This window comes from Saccoglossus kowalevskii, chromosome 17 (genome assembly GCF_978046115.1).
Source record: "Saccoglossus kowalevskii chromosome 17, keSacKowa6.1, whole genome shotgun sequence".
In the NCBI taxonomy this organism is placed as follows: domain Eukaryota; kingdom Metazoa; phylum Hemichordata; class Enteropneusta; family Harrimaniidae; genus Saccoglossus; species Saccoglossus kowalevskii.
In genome coordinates, this window is record NC_140657.1 from 5,518,635 (window position 1) to 5,536,258 (window position 17,624).

The window sequence follows — 17,624 nt, forward strand, 5'->3', positions numbered from 1 at the left end:
CCATGACGCTGCATTGCTTGCATAGAGTCGACGTCACGATTTGTGCGTATCAATGTTTCTCCGCTATTTTCAACAAATAATTCACTTTTTTCTCCTGGGAAAACGTCGTCAATCTTATTTTATTAACCTGAACTTTGTCTTGACAGCACAAATTATACCCAAATAAGCGTCTTTGTTTGATTTCTGGCACCCAAAATTGATTCTCGTCTCAGTCCTAATTACGCGTTTAGGAATGACCGAGAAGGGTTATGCGCACGCCACATTGGGTCGTATCTGGGAGCTCTCAAATAGGACCTCACGAATACGACCTACTTTACATATTACCCATATTGCATTATACAAAATGGCTGGTAGGTTAGTTGTTAGTTTTTTTCGGTTTCTTCGCAGTGTGTACTCGATGTTTTGCGTTTACCAGTAATCGTACGTTTTCCTGACGCAGTATTTGAACCAATATCGCCTCGCGAGATAGCGATTCAGTTTGCATGTTTATTCATGTTTATGAACGTAGGATTTATTGACATTTATTGGAATATTTATTGGCATCGGACTCGTTGCGTTGACCCGAATCTTCGACAGCTTGTTAAACGGAAGAATAACAAATAGATTTCCATACTCTTCAGGAGTAAAACAGAGCTGTAACTTAAGCCCAACATTATTTAATCGTTTTTATTTTATAAATGCTCTCCAGACATTTTTGCTATGAACACTTGTGACCCTCCAACCAGTCGGAGCCCAGGAACTTTGATCAACTGTACGCAATCCCTATGAGCGGGGGGGGGGGGGGTTATCGGCTGGTATCTAGTTTAAGAAATAAGGGATGAAGGCTCCAGCCAGCTCATATTTTTTAAACTCGAAAAAACAGTCAAACGGAATGAAAAAATAAAATTAAAAAAAAAATACCAGCTTGAAGAATATTGGTTGCTGTTTAAAATTTCAAATTTGATCATAGTTCCTGTGCTCCAACACGGGGGGGGGGGGGCTCCTTTTACCAAAACCATCACCCCATACCACTCCTAGCCCAATTTAATTGCGTATGTCCCTTCTAAGGACGCCTATAGTTATCTAGAGGGGGTATAGGGAAGAAGGCTTATTACTGAAACAAACGTACACTAGTACAAGTTCGTACTAAAACAAACACTCAATTCTGTCTCAAACCTCAAAATAAGCATAGCTCTAAACCTATTTGATAAATTGATAGCACCCATCATTAGCTATGGGTGTGAAGTATGGGGAGAGGAAGTCACTAAAAATAGCGATATTATTGAAACTGTTAACTATTCTTTCTTCTGATTACTCCTGAGGGTTAAAAAGAATGCTACTAAGCTTGCAATCTTAGGGGAATTGGGAAGATACCCTCTTGCCATAAAAATTATCACACAAATAATTAAATTCTGGCTCAGATCAAAACTTCCATAGACGCCCAAGTTAATAAAAAGCACCTTTGATGAGGTCAATACAGTAAAAACTAGGTGGACAAGAAATGTCGACAAAATAATCAGTGACAACAATCTTGATAAGGCAATAAAACAACAAATAAAAAAAAAGAAACCACACCAAACCAAGACTATCTCTGCTTTACTGAAAGAAAATTATAAAATAAAATGGAAAGAAGCTCTATTTGATGACAACAGAGCAAATGGTGGAACAAACAAATTGGAAAATTATAGAACATTCAAAACACAGTTTAAAATGGAAAAATGTTTAATAACAATGAGTAATATTAAACTGAGACACTCCCTATGCCAGTTCAGAATCTCTGATCACAAACTTCATATTGAAACTGGCAGGCATTGCAGAACTCCAAGGAATGAAAGGGTCTGTAAACACTGTGCTAAAAAGCAGATTGAAGATGAGATACATTTCCTTATGGACTGCAGTCTGTACAATACACACAGAATTGAATTATTCAAGTACTGTAAGGAAATTATACAAAATTTTAGGAAGTTAAATGAACTAGAAAAATTCAATGCAATCATGAAATATTGTTCAGGAATAAGAACTGCACAATACATACAAAAATGTATGCAAATGAGATGTGAGCAGCTCCACCAAAATTAAAAATATTCTTTCCACCATAATTATGACTCTAATGTGATTTTAATGTGATTTTGTTACCTCTTAATAATATTAGCTAGTGTATTGTATTGTACCGTATAAGTTTATTATGATCTTTTGCGTGTTTGTAATATTATTTAGCTTTATTTAGCATTCTGTGTAGTTGATTAACATCACTGTATCTTAGTGTAGTTTATTTTATTTTATCTTATCTATTTTTATTGTTATATGACCATAGAACAACTCACTGTAGTTCGTTTTAGTGTTGAATAAATAAATTATTTGACAAATTAATTTATTTTTTAATTCAGCTAATCCTTGTTTGAGGTAGTGATGTCTGGGGGCATTGAAGCATGTACTGTTCCAATGTACTATTTAACATCTAGTATGTTAGCTTGCAGCATTTAACTGGTACAATTGTATAAAACCAGTTTAATTCCTCTCCAGGAATTTGACATGTTTCAATAAATGTAAGGTTATCCTGATATTACTTGTTCTAGACCTGAGTGTTTTTGGGTAAATTTTTTTTCTAAGATTGGGGAACACAGCATTAAAGAACTGGGTAATATTCTTTCCACATTAGACGTAAACAAATTTGACTGGCTAACTCAGGTGACTGTGTATTATTGTTGTCGTTAAAACAATACTTCATACCTTTGTAATTTTTAAACATTATTATCTTGGTATAGTAGTGGTTTATACCCCGGTATAAGGAGCAGTATAAATTTGATATCTTAGAACATAACATGTTTCTGTTTTAGCATGTTTGGTCTTATATTGCTTCAGTGATCAAAACATTCAATCCCATTCCTATACACAAGACAGAACCTATATTTCAAAACTGTGATTGGAATAAACATCTTTCATGATGTTGAATAGTTCCTTAAAATAAAAGGAAGACAGTGATTGGTGTGCTTACTACAGGTTAATTACTGCAATGTATTTTACAACAACTTTCTTTTGGTAACCATCAGGTGCTACAATTTTTTTCTCAATAATGATCAATGTATGTTTCTAATTTGTGTTTATTGAAAATCAAATTATTTTACTAATAGATGTCATCTCTATTACTTATAATAAATAAAATGTGGCTAATGATTTTTATCAAATTTACCGCTGCATGTACATAAATCAGATTAAATTATTACCAGTAGCTGATTTGGATGGCTGATAGACAGTATGAACCTAATAAAATGGTCCATGATTTAACAGTAGAATGTATAGTTACCTTTCTCAAACAAGTGAATTTTTAATCTAATGAATATTTCTATTTAGTATCCACTGGAATTCAAACCAGTGAATGTTTTTTAAATACACAGTGCCCTCTATGGGTTGCTTGGAGAAAGATACAAAATAATGTGAACTACCCCCGGTAATTGAAATTGAAGATTGCATAGCAATTGTTAGTTTTATAGAAGTTCAAGAAAGATTAATGTCTGATAATTGTAAATGTAGTTCCACCTTGTTCAAATTCTACCATTTAAAATCATGAAGTGAAGAATATCATTTTTCAGGCATGCCTTAATATATTGTGTGCACCATAGTTTTGGAATCAGCTGTCCTGAAAATTCATTTATTTAATATTTTAATCATTCATATTGTGAAAGGTGCAGCATTTGAATATTGCATAATATTGCATATATAAATACAATACTGTATCTTATTCACATTTGTCCAGCCATCTCTTTGTGCTAGGCAGCATTATTCAATTTTTGAGACTAATTGAATCCCACATCCCAAATGCCTGGGTTGAGATTTCTCATGGAAGGAATATTGTTTTGAAATAGAAAAGTGATTGTGTTTACAAATCATTAACATACCATTGTAGCTATATAAGGGGATTATTAGGTTTGGGCCAATTGATATTTAAGGTAGAGATGCAGTTTACCTGACAGGTATTTTAATTAGTTAATTAGGCAACCAAGATGACCTCCCTTGTCCACATAACTATATATTTTTAGAAAGCTTATTGTATGAATTTTAAAATTTTGTAAGTATTTTTTTTTATGGACATTGTAGTTTGAAATATGCACAAAAATGTTGTTTTTTTGGTCAAAAGTGATTTAAAACAAATTCGCTTCTAAACCATGTCTCTGTTTCCTGTCAAAATTGGTTTACGGGTACATCTGTTTACTATGAAGAAAGTTTCGTCTTGAAAACTGTCTACCTGGGCAGCAGCTCAAATTTCACTAATTCAAGTTTATGCATAAATTAACACCCAGGCTAGTTGTCTGTACGATTGTTGTAACACTGTTCAACCAAAAACAATGCCCCGACGGCGTTTTGAAGATAAACACATTGTCAATCATTTGTGAAAATTTCAAAACAAAAGGTCAAAGCGTAAAGTTTATAAGAGATAATTGCTAATTTGTATATTTTATACAATGTAGTTAAGTAAAAATATATGCTGATTTACATTGCTATTGGATTTAACAGAGTTCCACTAAAAAATGCTCGGCACCATCTAAAAAAAAATTGTTATATATATATATCTGTCAGATTTGTTAAATTCGTGTAAAAATATGGAAATTTAGATTTTAAGTGAATATTTTTGTCATTTTTGGTAAAAAAGGGTTATTTTCGACAACTAGTTCGAAACCATAAGTCCAAATGCTTTCATATTTCCAGCAATGATACGTTGGATGGTCAGATTTGTTAAACTGGTGTCAAAATAAGCAAATTTGGATTTTTAGTGAACATTTTTCTCATTTTTGGTAAAAAATGTTATTTTTGACAACTGGTTCAAAACCGTAAGCCCTATTTACAGAGAGCTTTCAACTAAATATAAAACATAATACAGCTTTAAAGTATACTTTGAATATGTAATAGCACAAGTGAGTTAAGTAACTGGTATTTTTGATGAAAAATGCGATGATTATTCTGCTTATATCAGGTCCCTTAAATTGCAACCATAATAATTTGGACGGTCATTATAAATAGAACATTGATACAGTCATTAGAAACAACTTTTAGATCTTCTCAGCTTATTTCAGAAGCCACCACATATATGGCACAACAATTGATCTTGCATTCAGCAATGTCTTATGTAAAACTGGAGTACATTTGTAATTGACTCTTTTATACCTGATCATAAGATTATTACTGCACAGATTTATTGAACATTTGTTCTTGGGTGTAACAAAACAATTACATATATGTACAACGTATCAGTTAAGATAACATTTCAAAAACATGACCACAATTTTCAAACAAAAACATATTTTTTTTTTCTCGACCATTTCTCAGGTTTTTGCACATCCATGATTTCTTAAGTTTAGCCTCAATGATGTTTGTCCAATGAAATGCACTATCCTTATGAACACTATAAAAGTTCATAATTGCAACTGCAAGAAACTGCAACTGCAATGTTTTCTAAATGACTGACTATGAATATTACAACCACAATGCCACTTCACTGATTCTTGTTCCATGATAATGAAGACAGCGGACCTATTTCGTCCGTCAGGTCGCTTGGTTTTCAGTAGATTAATGATTTATTTCACAGCACAAATCATCACTGTGTACATGGTATGCTATCAAATCACATATGCAATCTATAAACGACAACCATTACAAGTTCTGAATATTAGGGTAACATCCATGTGAAATATAGGAATCTGAGTCTTTGATTTGCACAGAAGATCTGAAGTTTGTGGACTCCTAGTGATACGTCACTCAAAATAGGGAATACTATATAATAGCTTGTGTTGCATGCTCGTTGAATTATGTTTCTTTATTATTTTACCTTTTGATCTTAAAAATTATATTATGTTGTTCCTGATAATAAAATCAACGAAGATCCCATAAATTTGCATGCACAAAGTTTCTTAAAAGTGGGAATAAATATAACCACAGTTTGGCAGTGCCATATTTACAATTAAATAATTGTATTTAATGTATTCATGGTCATTAAAGCGTTGCTGCGCATTCCCTGTAAACAAATGTGTATTTTACACGTATTGTGTATGTCATGAGTTCCATATTGAACAGGACAAGTAGTAGTTTGAACAATCATTTTCATAAACAGATTAAACAAGCAAATACAGTGTTTATGTTAGCAACATATTTCTTAAGAACATTTCCCATCATTTCCAATGCTACTATCAGTAATGCAGAATTTACAGTTGATGGAAAATGTTACTGATATTAAAATAGACAATCAATACAGTTTTTCTCTATTGGTGCATTAAAATTGTTGTTCTCTATTTCTTTTCTCTAATTTTTTTGGAGTATAAAGAAAACTGGTATTTTTTTTTTACAAAATTGACCATCACATTAAATGTTTGCAGTTTTCCCCATAGACCACCATGTAAACTGAAAAAAGGGTGTATAGTAATGAAACATTTTATTTAGCCATTTCTGAATACAGTCTTGAAAATGTATTGGTCACCCTTAATTTCAGTGCAAATGAATTTATTCACTGATTTCACCTCAAATTTGGTTGTTTTCCAGACTTTTACAAAATTGTTATATAGGCTTGTACATATGACTTACATATGAACATCCATTTGTGATACAGACTTATTTAACATGGACAAACAGTGGCAATTTTAGTGCTAAAAATACATCAAAATTCCCTGTTTTGGCCATTTCAGAAACAGATCTTGGTAATGCATAGACTGATTACATTCAAACTTGGTACAATGAAAACGAATGGGACCTTGATGCACAAGACATGCAGATATAATTAAAAATGGCTTACTGGTGGCCATTTTGTTTTACCAAATACAGTTCCAGGTCTCTATATTGGAAACACTGGAATGGTCAAGTTCAAACTTTATACAAACACCATACAACATGTGCTACTTCTTGATTCAAGATTTAGTACTAAAAATGCATTAAACTTATTTAAATTGGCCTTTCTGAACTAATATTGAATCTTGATGCGCGTCCTTTCCTTTTGATTTAACAAATATAATTCTGGTTCCATATCTTGAAAGTACTTGGATAGTTAACCTGAAACTTTAAACATGCACACAACTCGGGATGCATATTTTTTATTCATATTTGTTTTTTATTTGTTTTTTTATTTTTAGAATAGTGTGTTTTCTTTTTTGTTTTGTTTTAAATTATAGTTTTTAAATTTCTTTTTGTAAGACCCTTTTTATTCTTCCCTGAGGATTTTATGCATCTAATAAATATTATTAAGATGACTGCAGAAGGCCCCATCCTGGATGGATTTTGTTTTTTATGCAATGACTTAAACTTCATAACCAATGAGGACTGTATAACTTGTTAATAGTATTTTTGGGAAGGCAATACAGTAAAACTTGGGTTTTATCTATTTATAGCAGTTTAATTGTACCCCAATAAGTCAAAGGTGACATTGTACACTCTTTGCCCAAAAACAATGTTTCTGGCCAAATGATTTTTTTCAAAATTGATGCATTTCTTTACTACCATGGCCAACTACAAAAAAAAAACATTTGACATGTAATCTTTGAATGATGTGCATGGTGATCTGAAACATTATTTTGTTTTGTTGAGCTTAAACTATATATAAATCTTAAAAAACATGGCTAAGAAAACAGAAATTCTGTGGAACCACAGATAAATCATCCTTGTATATATCATGTGTGTTTGACATTCTGAGTACATGCTTTTCTAGTTTGTATGTTACATTAGTATAGGAAAATGCAGAAAGTATTTGGTGTCCCTTGATGCCCTATTTTCACAGGTTCGTACAGAGTCCTGTCAGGAGCACTAGTGCATATAGAGATAGTCACACAGTGTTATAATGAAGACATTGCACACTAGACTTGATTAACCTATTTAACAAGTTTATAATTCCATAGTTTGTAATAAAATGTTGAGATGACGATGACATAAGTATCCACCACATTCCAGTATATTACTTACATGCACTGTAGGCAACTTTAATACAATTATGAGGGTATTAGTGACAACTGATTTTCATTGATGTCAGTTCAAATTTAAATAGCTAATTATTGCTACTGCAGAACTGACACTTGCCATATTAGTCATCTAGAAGGCAGCACATTTACAGTTTTCAATTTTTTTGGAAAATTATCTTTACCTACTTAAGATACTTGATGAAATTTGTGGTGCAAATTTTCACTGGCCCTTTAAATTAGTTGCTCATAATTGTGGATGTACAGTTATTTATATTTTGTGGACACAAATCTCAATTGTCAGTTTTGTGTCTAAAATGTCACACAAATCATATGGACATTCAGAACCAAGTTTATTTTAATAGTATGGAATAACACTGCAACCATTTACAATTATTATAAAACAAATTGTGTTTTATTAGAGAACCTATATAATATAACTGAGGATGCTGATAAAGAATGCCATATTTTTTCCTTTATATTCTTTAGAACAAGCTGTATGGAAACCAACATTACTGCACTGTATACTGGATATAATATAAATTAATGCTGGCTAACCTGGAATTATCAACATTGTATAGATGTGGGTGCAACGTCAGGACAGACATTTTGCCAGATTATTTCAGTTTATAATGAAAATATTTTTTTGATAATCATCTTATAAGCTATTTTCATTTGTTAACTTGAGTCTCGAGTCCAGGAAATAATTCCCTTTCCTCGATGGGTTAAATAAAGTGACACTGAAACATTACAATGAAAAGAAATTGTTTCAGATGATATTTAAATGTTTTTCATATTAAAAGTGCTGATAATACCATGAACTAACAAACATTCATTGTCAGCTGGCTACACATGAAGCTCCATGCAATACATAACCCCCAAAATAGCTTACTGCGGAAGCACCCAACACTGTTCTGTACACTGTTCTAATACATTTGGAGTTATTGCTATATACCGGTACTGATAGAAAATTGCGTATTTCTAAAGATGCAATACAGTACAATTTATTAACTCATAACAACCTACTGAAGGAGGTTAAAGGTTACAACAACAACAAAAATTACAGAAAAAAAATTAATCAAATTACAATGGCTAATAGTTTAAAGACAACCAAAAACAGACTAAAAACAGAATAAAAGTTAGTAACGGAAATATATAATAAAAGAAAAAGTCAATGACTAAGTACCAGGGGTAGGTGCTGCTGTCTAATAGCAAAGCTGTATTTCAGATATTGTGCCAGAGGAATTGCTAAGTTATTATTTGACATTATTTTTATGAATTTATTTTCAGGTGTGAGATTAGTAAAGTCAGGAATAATCTTTTCAGCTTCATTGTATAAAACGACCCTCTCTTTACTATATACTGGGCATATTATGAGGAAGTGATGTTCGTCTTCAATATCATTTTTATTACACAATTTGCAGATTCTGTCGCTACTTTTGATTCTGTTTTGTCTTTCTTTTTCAATTTCTAAACTGTGATTGCTCAGTCTGAATTTAGTTAGGGTACTTTTCAGTTCTTTATTTTTTAGCTTAATTAAGTAGTTTTCCAAAATGAAGTTTGTTTTAAATTTTTTGTAAGTCCTGTTTGTTTTTTGTATTAGTGTTTTGTCTGTTATCATCATTAATTGAGTTAATCCAATGCTTTATAAATACATTTTTTATTTTATCGTATATCCGTGACATTTGTGACGATTTTAGCTCATTATTGTCAATATCTGATAGTGTTGTATTTGTAGATTTAAATACAGTTATTATTATTATGCGTCTTATATCTACTTCAAACAAAAGTAGCCGCTATTCATGATGAGAACTGGAAAACCAACTGTAACTTGGGTAGCTGGTAAACTGACCTAGCTGATGACAAACCACTATCAAAAAAACTTTCGACCCCATGTAGCCACGTACGGCCGTCAGCTATATGAACTGTACTCCGTCTACAAATGTTCATCTGCCGACACGTTATTGGACTTTCCCACCCACGATGACAACCAATAAATCATGTTTGTGACGTCTGGTCTGATTACACCCAGCAGCACAAGCTCTAAATCAGGGTCATATATTGCAGATTTGTATTTGAACAAATAATCGTGCATGGGCATCCTGTCTTCTAAGCTTTGTGAAAGCATAAGGTTTTGAAAGCATTGTGCATATTTACAACTTTCTAGCATTTCACACGTAATGCGCCATATACTGTAAAAGGATCAATTGTTCACCGGGTTTTAATTTGGCTTATTTCGCTGAATGAAAAATGCGCTAAATTAAAACCCAGTGAATATGTAAAATTTAGCATAGAATACATTATCTAAATGACAAAACCGTGAATTTAAAACCCACTTAATATACCTGAAATGGTAAATCAGCGAAATTTAAACCAAGTGAAAATTAGTCATTTTACAGTATGTGTATCGATGTCGCCATGCCAACGTTTCGTTTCGTCCTAGTTGTGATATTTATCTGTAAATGTCAGACCATTGGTCTGAGGTTCATCGCAGACTCTATTTGAAAGGTTGCGGTTGAGGTTTCATGTTGATCCGTCGAAAATGGCAGTTACTTATCACACAACAAAAACTTATTAGTTACGACAATATTTTCTTAACATTTTATGGAAACAATTCGTAGTGTGCATAAACCTTAAAGAAACATAATAGACAAAACAGTAAATTTTAATATTACTTGTTCGTGCTGTTTTCGCAGCACTGCGAAGGAAAATGAAAGATTACAACAATTAGCACATATGGCTGGAAGTTACATTTGCTCCGTTGTGTAGACAGGTTTCAACATTTCATCAGATAATACAATTTATATCCATTCATCTAGAACAAACTTTTCTAGAGAACACACGCGCACAAAGATTTTGTGGTCTCGTATTGGGGGGGTGGGTCACAGTAATATAAACAAGGATACATTTTGCCGAGATATTCAAATCAGTCGCTATTATGATTTACAGAGGCGGCGGAACGAAATACCCCATGGAGGGGCGAGATCTGCTCATCACCCCTCGCTTACTAGGAGGACCCAGGGGCATACTCTTCCTTGAATTTTGAAATCTAGACCCTCTACAACCTAAGCTATTTCCTTCATTTTGAGGGGCAAATTGTGCTGACACAAAAGGTTTCAGCTTGATTTTCGAGTGGCGGCATATTTTACGTGCCCCTGAAGTGGTTCTCGTTTTTAGGATATTAGAAATAAGTATCGGTCTTATTTCTGATCAAGATAGGTATGAATATCGGTAGTATTTTCCCAATTTGGTGTATTTATGGTTCCGTATATGAGCGAATATCTCCACCTCAGATTCCGGCCTCATATCCCTAGGTAACTGTTTTATTCGAAATAAACAGTGAGGACAGAAATGGTACTTTGGTATAAACATGGGTATAGATTTTGCCACTATCCAGTTATAAAATTGGCCACACTTTTGAGCACTTCCCTACCCAGCTATGTATCAACTGCCCCCCCCCCCCGCGTGCATGCCCGTGAATGTGGTTATGCAATAGAAAGTAATGTCTACACGTAGGTAGGGTTATTAAAATCGAGAAAAGAAAATACGGGTATATTTTTTCCGACATATAAGATAAACGGAAAAGAGGTTACTAATCAATCTTCAAGTTTTACATTTTTGTAATTTCTTCTGTGAATCTCTCCGGCGAACCTACCAGCGAATCTCCGGTAAGGTATACTTAGTAGTACGTGACGTTCAGAATTCCCCCGCCCCTGAATAATCGCGAAGAACAGACTGGCATGTTAACTGCATAAATATGTATAATTTCCTTCCTGAATACAGAACTTAGTTGATCTAATCGTTAAGGCGTATGATACATTTTGATGTGAGTTAATTTGTAATGAATATTTCAGCCAAACACTGAATTATATCATGATGGTGGTATGATGAATTATATTTTTTTTCAAAATGATATTTCTGGATTTCATAGAAGTATATTTTCATTTTTTGGCCGGCTAATGTTGGATGTGCAAACCTCATTCGGGAACATGTATATTCGGTGTTTAGAATAAAGATGGGCAAAATGCTAACAGGGCAATCGTTTTTATTGATGTGTTGAAATTACGCCAATAGGGTATGCTTTTGATGTTTTTGTTAATTGAATGTTGTTGTTGTTGTTGTTGTTGTTGTTGTTTTTAAAAAATTGTGTACGTATTTGAAATTTATTTAAAAAGCTGAAGAACCCTTGTATCATCAGAGGGACTGTGCATCATCATAAGAATAGCGGATTTTGCAAGGAATAATGTTTACTTGCTCTCTTGACTGAACACTTAAAACCCAGAGTAAAGAATAAACTTTATAAAATAGTCGGATGGTTGAGATCATATACTATTATCACATGGATATGTGTAGTATAGTCAGATGGTTGAGGTGATATACTAGTATCACATGGATATGTGTAGTGTAGTCAGATGGTTGAGGTGATCTACTAGTATCACATGGATATGTGTAGTGTAGTCAGATGGTTGAGGTGATCTACTAGTATCACATGGATATGTGTAGTTGTAGTCAGATGGTTGAGGTTATATACTAGTATCACATGGATATGTGTAGTTGTAGTTGGATGGTTGAGGTTATATACTAGCATCACATGGATATGTGTAGTTGTAGTCAGATGGTTGAGGTGATATACTAGTATCACATGGATATGTGTAGTTGTAGTCAGATGGTTGAGATGATATACTAGTATCACATGGATATGTGTAGTTGTAGTCAGATAGTTGAGGTGATATACTAGTATCACATGGATATGTGTAGTTGTAGTCAGATGGTTGAGGTGATATACTAGTATCACATGGATATGTGTAGTTGTAGTCAGATGGTTGAGGTGATCTACTAGTATCACATGGATATGTGTAGTATAGTCAGATGGTTGAGGTTATATACTAGTATCACATGGATATGTGTAGTTGTAGTTGGATGGTTGGGTGATATACTAGTATCACATGGATATGTGTAGTTGTAGTTGGATGGTTGGGTGATATACTAGTATCACATGGATATGTGTAGTTGTAGTCAGATGGTTGAGGTTATATACTAGTATCACATGGATATGTGTAGTTGTAGTTGGATGGTTGGGTGATATACTAGTATCACATGGATATGTGTAGTTGTAGTCAGATGGTTGAGGTTATATACTAGTATCACATGGATATGTGTAGTTGTAGTCAGATGGTTGAGGTGATCTACTAGTATCACATGGATATGTGTAGTATAGTCAGATGGTTGAGGTTATATACTAGTATCACATGGATATGTGTAGTTGTAGTTGGATGGTTGGGTGATATACTAGTATCACATGGATATGTGTAGTTGTAGTTGGATGGTTGGGTGATATACTAGTATCACATGGATATGTGTAGTTGTAGTCAGATGGTTGAGGTTATATACTAGTATCACATGGATATGTGTAGTTGTAGTTGGATGGTTGGGTGATATACTAGTATCACATGGATATGTGTAGTTGTAGTTGGATGGTTGAGGTGATATACTAGTATCACATGGATATGTGTAGTTGTAGTCAGATGGTTGAGGTGATATACTAGTATCACATGGATATGTGTAGTTGTAGTCAGATGGTTGAGGTGATATACTAGTATCACATGGATATGTGTAGTTGTAGTCAGATGGTTGAGGTGATCTACTAGTATCACATGGATATGTGTAGTATAGTCAGATGGTTGAGGTTATATACTAGTATCACATGGATATGTGTAGTTGTAGTTGGATGGTTGGGTGATATACTAGTATCACATGGATATGTGTAGTTGTAGTTGGATGGTTGGGTGATATACTAGTATCACATGGATATGTGTAGTTGTAGTCAGATGGTTGAGGTTATATACTAGTATCACATGGATATGTGTAGTTGTAGTTGGATGGTTGGGTGATATACTAGTATCACATGGATATGTGTAGTTGTAGTCAGATGGTTGAGGTTATATACTAGTATCACATGGATATGTGTAGTTGTAGTCAGATGGTTGAGGTGATCTACTAGTATCACATGGATATGTGTAGTATAGTCAGATGGTTGAGGTTATATACTAGTATCACATGGATATGTGTAGTTGTAGTTGGATGGTTGGGTGATATACTAGTATCACATGGATATGTGTAGTTGTAGTCAGATGGTTGAGGTGATCTACTAGTATCACATGGATATGTGTAGTTGTAGTCAGATGGTTGAGGTGATATACTAGTATCACATGGATATGTGTAGTTGTAGTTGGATGGTTGGGTGATATACTAGTATCACATGGATATGTGTAGTTGTAGTTGGATGGTTGGGTGATATACTAGTATCACATGGATATGTGTAGTTGTAGTCAGATGGTTGAGGTTATATACTAGTATCACATGGATATGTGTAGTTGTAGTTGGATGGTTGGGTGATATACTAGTATCACATGGATATGTGTAGTTGTAGTTGGATGGTTGAGGTGATATACTAGTATCACATGGATATGTGTAGTTGTAGTCAGATGGTTGAGGTGATATACTAGTATCACATGGATATGTGTAGTTGTAGTCAGATGGTTGAGGTGATATACTAGTATCACATGGATATATGTAGTTGTAGTCAGATGGTTGAGGTGATCTACTAGTATCACATGGATATGTGTAGTTGTAGTCAGATGGTTGAGGTGATATACTAGTATCACATGGATATGTGTAGTTGTAGTCAGATGGTTGAGGTGATATACTAGTATCACATGGATATGCGTAGTTGTAGTTGGATGGTTGAGGTTATATACTAGTATCACATGGATATGTGTAGTTGTAGTCAGATGGTTGAGGTTATATACTAGCATCACATGGATATGTGTAGTTGTAGTCAGATGGTTGAGGTGATATACTAGTATCACATGGATATGTGTAGTTGTAGTCAGATGGTTGAGGTGATATACTAGTATCACATGGATATGTGTAGTTGTAGTCAGATGGTTGAGGTTATATACTAGTATCACATGGATATGTGTAGTTGTAGTCAGATGGTTGAGGTGATCTACTAGTATCACATGGATATGTGTAGTTGTAGTTGGATGGTTGAGGTGATATACTAGTATCACATGGATATGTGTAGTTGTAGTTGGATGGTTGAGGTGATATACTAGTATCACATGGATATGTGTAGTTGTAGTCAGATGGTTGAGGTTATATACTAGCATCACATGGATATGTGTAGTTGTAGTCAGATGGTTGAGGTGATATACTAGTATCACATGGATATGTGTAGTTGTAGTCAGATGGTTGAGGTGATCTACTAGTATCACATGGATATGTGTAGTTGTAGTCAGATGGTTGAGGTGATATACTAGTATCACATGGATATGTGTAGTTGTAGTCAGATGGTTGAGGTGATATACTAGTATCACATGGATATGTGTAGTTGTAGTCAGATGGTTGAGGTGATCTACTAGTATCACATGGATATGTGTAGTTGTAGTCAGATGGTTGAGGTGATATACTAGTATCACATGGATATGTGTAGTTGTAGTTGGATGGTTGGGTGATATACTAGTATCACATGGATATGTGTAGTTGTAGTTGGATGGTTGGGTGATATACTAGTATCACATGGATATGTGTAGTTGTAGTCAGATGGTTGAGGTTATATACTAGTATCACATGGATATGTGTAGTTGTAGTTGGATGGTTGGGTGATCTACTAGTATCACATGGATATGTGTAGTTGTAGTCAGATGGTTGAGGTTATATACTAGTATCACATGGATATGTGTAGTTGTAGTCGGATGGTTGAGATCATATACTAGCATCACATGGATATGTGTAGTGTAGTCAGATGGTTGAGATGATATACTAGTATCACATGGATATGTGTAGTTGTAGTCGGATGGTTGAGATCATATACTAGCATCACATGGATATGTGTAGTGTAGTCAGATGGTTGAGATGATATACTAGTATCACATGGATATGTGTAGTTGTAGTCGGATGGTTGAGATCATATACTAGCATCACATGGATATGTGTAGTTGTAGTCGGATAGTTGGGTGATATACTAGTATCACATGGATATGTGTAGTTGTAGTCGGATAGTTGGGTGATATACTAGTATCACATTGATATGTGTAGTTGTAGTTGGATGGTTGGGTGATATACTAGTATCACATGGATATGTGTAGTTGTAGTCGGATGGTTGAGATGATATACTAGTATCACATGGATATGTGTAGTTGTAGTCGGATGGTTGAGATGATATACTGGTATCACATGGATGTATGTAGTTGTAGTCGGATGGTTGGTGATATATATACTAGTATCACATGGATATGTGTAGTTGTAGTCGGATGGTTGAGATCATATACTAGTATCACATGGATATATGTAGTTGTAGTCGGAAGGTTGAGACGATATACTAGTATCACATGGATATGTGTAGTCGTAGTCGGATGGTTGAGGTGATATACTAGTATCACGTGGATATGTGTAGTTGTAGTCGGATGGTTGAGGTGATATACTGGTATCACATGAATATGTGTAGTTGTAGTCGGATGGTTGAGGTGAAATACTAGTATCACGTGGATATGTGTAGTTGTAGTCGGATGGTTGAGGTGATATACTGGTATCACATGAATATGTGTAGTTGTAGTCGAATGGTTGAGGTGATATACTGGTATCACATGAATATGTGTAGTTGTAGTCAGATGGTTGAGGTGATATACTAGTATCACATGGATATGTGTAGTTGTAGTCGGATGGTTGGGTCATATACCAGTATCACATGGATATGTATAGTGTAGTCGGATGGTTGGGTCATATACTATTATCACATGGATATGTATAGTGTAGTCGGATGGTTGGGTCATATACTAGTATCACATGGATATGTGTATTATATGTACATGTCGGATATTTTGTCTTTTACGCCTTGATGAGTCTGTCACAGGGTTCACAAAGAATCACGTGTAACTGCCCCTTAAAAGAAAAATAACATTGCATACTCCGAGGTTAGTATTAAAGCCAATCGGCGAATTTTGCAGGGGCTTATTGCCAGTAGCCCATATTCTCAAAACCGTGGCGAAATGAAACATTAAGCTCAGTGGTTAGTTTACGCATCTTTTAAATGTGTTTTGATTCACAGTGCATTCGGCAATCAACTGCAAGTCAGTTATGTGAATATGAATTGCATTCACTGGCAGCCGTACTAATGAACAAGTTGAAATCGCATTTAACGGTAGAAATATGATAATTCTTATAACATCTACATTTCTATGAAAGGCCTCAGTACTCTATATTGTTTTAATTTGTATGTAGCTGTTGTTGTATTTTCTGATTTAGTAGTAAGTGCAATGTATATTTCATTAAATGAGTGAAACAAAGACGTGGAATTCATCACCTAAACTGAGTATAATAATTTGTCAAAATAGCAATAGAAAATAATATTTCTTTGGCATTACCCAATCTCATTTAATATACTTATTAGACAACAGAAAGACAGACAATATGCAGGGTTACATCCTTAAATGACGATTCACCGTGAATGGAAGGGGTTCACTGCCAAGTTGAAGCTCCTTGTGTTGGAGAGGTATAGGTACATTCTGCGCTACGGAGTTCTCATTTCAAACTGTTTAACCCCTCTTTTCAGTGTAATGTAGAACTATGTCTTATTATGACAACACATCTTCATCAAAATGTCGAAATTTGAATATCCATTTTAGTACAATTTACCCAAAATGGAGCCTGAGTTTT